The sequence below is a fragment of the Rousettus aegyptiacus genome, unplaced genomic scaffold (assembly GCF_014176215.1).
Source record: "Rousettus aegyptiacus isolate mRouAeg1 unplaced genomic scaffold, mRouAeg1.p scaffold_m13_p_7, whole genome shotgun sequence".
NCBI lineage: Eukaryota > Metazoa > Chordata > Mammalia > Chiroptera > Pteropodidae > Rousettus > Rousettus aegyptiacus.
The window spans coordinates 51475866-51479690 of record NW_023416310.1 but is presented as its reverse complement, the minus strand read 5'-3'; positions in this window follow the sequence as shown (position 1 = coordinate 51479690).

Below are 3825 nucleotides of genomic sequence, written 5' to 3'. Positions count from 1 at the left end.
CACAGCATTTGGATGATTCTGGAACATTTGTGGAGAGATAGAAAGCAATCATAGTAAACTAAACTAAATTTGTACAGATTTTTTCCTTATTTGAGGAAAAACTTATAAAAATATCATAAAAAAACAAAAAATTAAAAAAAAAAACATTAGTGGTGACTACTTATGAAGAGAGGTCAATGACTGGGAAATGGGAAGGGTTAGCATTTAATTTATTTATTACCTTCTGTTCAGTGTGATATTTTTAACTGAGGGGCAATATTCTGTTAATGATGAGAAAATAAATTTGAGAGAAACAAATAAAATTAACCTCTAATGAAATATTTACTATATATTTTTTTGTTGTTATTTAACATAGTTTTGGAAGTAGTAGGTAGTGAAGACATTCAAAACAGCAAAAGTAACAATATTTAGGCAACTTTTCCTTATTTGGTGGTTAATACAATGGTATATCTTGAACCAAACAAAAAAATCATCTAAATAATTATCTTTTTTATATGTTGATGACAATCAGTTAAAGGTTCTGAAGGAAGACTTTGATTCACAATAGCACCCCCCCCCCCAAAAAAAAAATTAGAAGCGGGAGAACAATTATGAATACACTTCGCAAGAAATTTGTGGGAAGTTTTGAAAAACAGAAACAACTTAGCTAGGGCCATACAACAAATTTAAATTATAGAGAACTACCCAAGCCTAGGTTTTGACACTTTTGAAATCAATCTCCATTTTGTATCATGCATTTCATATTTATCTTCCTGATGCTTTGTTTTCTGCTGTTCCATTGTTTCCTATTGTGTGCCTTTTGTGAATGTACATATTCAATTGCTTCTGTTTAGTAAAGCTTTATCATTTTTATGCAAGGACAACTGACAGATGGTTTATAAGGAAATTTATTTCACTGAATTATATTTTTCAAGACACCTAAGATATATGGTTATAATTATATAATACATAATGATACATGGTATCATTACCACATTGTTAGAAACATTTTTTTGAAAAAAATAGTGATTTGACAAACTGACTGAAAAATCCTTGATGTTTTATAAATGAGACAAATGAGAAAAGGACACTCACATGAATAAAACACAAAAAAGCACTCCTGTCACTCAGAAACTGCTGCCTATTTTATAGATGATTATTAGAAATACACTTATAATAACACATAATTTAGAAATGTACCTCGCTGAACTGATCAAATGGAGCCCCAAAAGTGGGAGGAGGGGTAGAACATCTGAACATGTACAAAAGGATATCTAAAAAGGATAAGAATTTCCGGTAAACTTGTAACTGCATAAAGCAGGAAATGAGTACTAGCTGTGTTTAGATGTGTATTAAAAGAGACCATTACTACAGAGTCTTAGAGTTAAACATGGGTTTATCCCTGGCACCAATGCTCTATTCTAACTGCCAGTGAATTCTCTGCTTTGTTAGCATTCTTTTAGGCTAAAAGGACTTAACAACTATTTCTGGTTGTTAAGGGCTTACATTCTAGTGTTCTGGGGACCAAGATGAGTCCCCAATTTCTTTACCTCTGTTTTTTTTTTTTATCCTCAAGAAGCAGCAGCCATCTTAGAGGCTTTCTCGGATAGGACTAATATTGCAGGTGTGAGCAGTGGGAAGAAACTCTAAGAACATCCTGATTTGGCAAAATGATGGAATCTCACATTGCAGAGTGAGCTTAAAGATATAATTTAAATCTATTATTTCAAATTGTGACTCCCTGGAAGGTTTATGGGACATACCTAAGTTGATGTGGGTGATTAATAACAGATCTCCTCTAATGACTGAGTTATCACATTTCACTGGACACTATTAACCTTTTCCCCTCTAAACAGCAAATAAATTGCCTTTGACTCTATTGCTATATCTATTATTCTCCACTTTTCTTTTTTCCTTCTTCACAGTATTTCACACTGTTTTCTTTAAGACAGCAATTTTTACAGCATGGTGCCCATTTTAGGAGGCCTGCGAGGTCAAAACTACTTTCCCAATAACACCAAGATGTCTTTTTCACTCAATCTTTCATAAGTATGCAGGGAATTATCCAGAGGCTACATGGTGTGAGATGTTGAAATAAAGTTAATGCAGAAGCAGATATTAGAATGAAGAGAATCCAGAAACTTGACATCGAAGAAATTTACAAATACGTAAAACACTGTCACTCTTTTTATGTTTTGGAACATAAAGACATTTTTCACTAATATAGCTTATTTTTGTTAGTGTGTAATGAATTATACTGTTATTTTAAAATAAATTTCAATGTAAATAACTTTTAAAAAGTCTCAGTTGTAATTCCTTATGTGGTAAATATCGATATATGTAACTTGTATAAACAAAAGCTCCTTGGAGTTCTCAAGAAATTTAATAAATGTAAATATAAAAGTCTCTCATACATGCATGAGAGAGAATAAATGCTCAAAACGAAACTTTGGATGATGGTGATAGTAGGGGATATACAGGAGATGCAGTGGTAGTACTAGTACCAGTTATTGTTTTTGTTTTTAATTGAGATATAACATACATAACTTAAAGTACACACATCTTGGATACAGAGCTCAAAGTCTTTTTACATGTATATATTTACCCACCTTATCACCCAGACTAAGGAATGTTTTTGTTGTTTTCATGGTTTTTTAAATTGTAACATTTTATAAGAGTATCAAAATCCAGAGATTCATTGTAAAATAAATTACAGTATTCAGTTTGGTAAATTAATGCAATAAAAATGGTAAAAAAATATATATTATTCAATTTTATCAGATTTTGATTCAAAAGTTAGTTTCATATTAAAAGTTAGTGTAGGTCCTGGCCAGCCTTTGTAAAGCTTTAATTCTCACTCATATTATCTATCACCTTTACCTTAATTTAATTGTTTTTCTCCTTTCGCACTTAAACTATCTAACATATTATGTAATTAATTTATGTGTCATGTTCATTGTGTGTCTTCTCCACAAGAATGAATTTAAGTTGGATGAGAACAGAGTGGTTTATTTATGCTTTTATGCTCACTACCTAGAAGATGATGTGACATAGTAATTGCCCATTAAATACTTGCTAATTAAATTTTGAAAGAATAGTAGGTTTTAAAACATGAATAATGCAAGTGTAAAATTATAGCCATATTAAAATGGTAAATTTTGAAAAATGAATGATGTTGAAAAATAAAAGAAGTAAAAATAACAATTGTTTAGCAGTTTTATTTCTTTTTATATATTTATTTATTCTAGAGTTTTTAATGTTATCTATTCAGTAAATTAAAATCAGAGGAAAGAAATAATAAAAATATAAGAGGGAAGACACACAACATGATTTATCCCAATTGCTATATGACATTAGAATGACTGGTGATAAAAGCCAGTTTGATAATTAAACTGTATGATTTGTCAGGTTCCAACAGTATGGTAATATCTTAATCTCTCCATGCTTTGAATTCTAATATATTTCAACCGACCTGTTGGAATTCTTTTTTCAAAGTAAATATACAATGTAAAGATTCACAAGTAAATTTACAATGACAAAAACTTCCCTCCCAATTTATGCCCAGTACAAATAGAATTTTTGCTGAATTCTCTTATAAGCTATGTGAAAGCACGAAATGTACTGTCAGGAATTTTAACAAATAAATACAGAGCTCAGGTAGATAAATTAGTAAAATAGAACTTCTCTAAGATGATGAATGATGACTCATATGAGGTTTTAATATACAATGAGAATCTATTCAACAATACTGAATGAAGAAAATCATGGTGAGCAAGAACACATGAGATTTATTTCAAAGGAACAGATGCTATTGTAAAACTTCACCTACTCATTTTCATGTGAGGA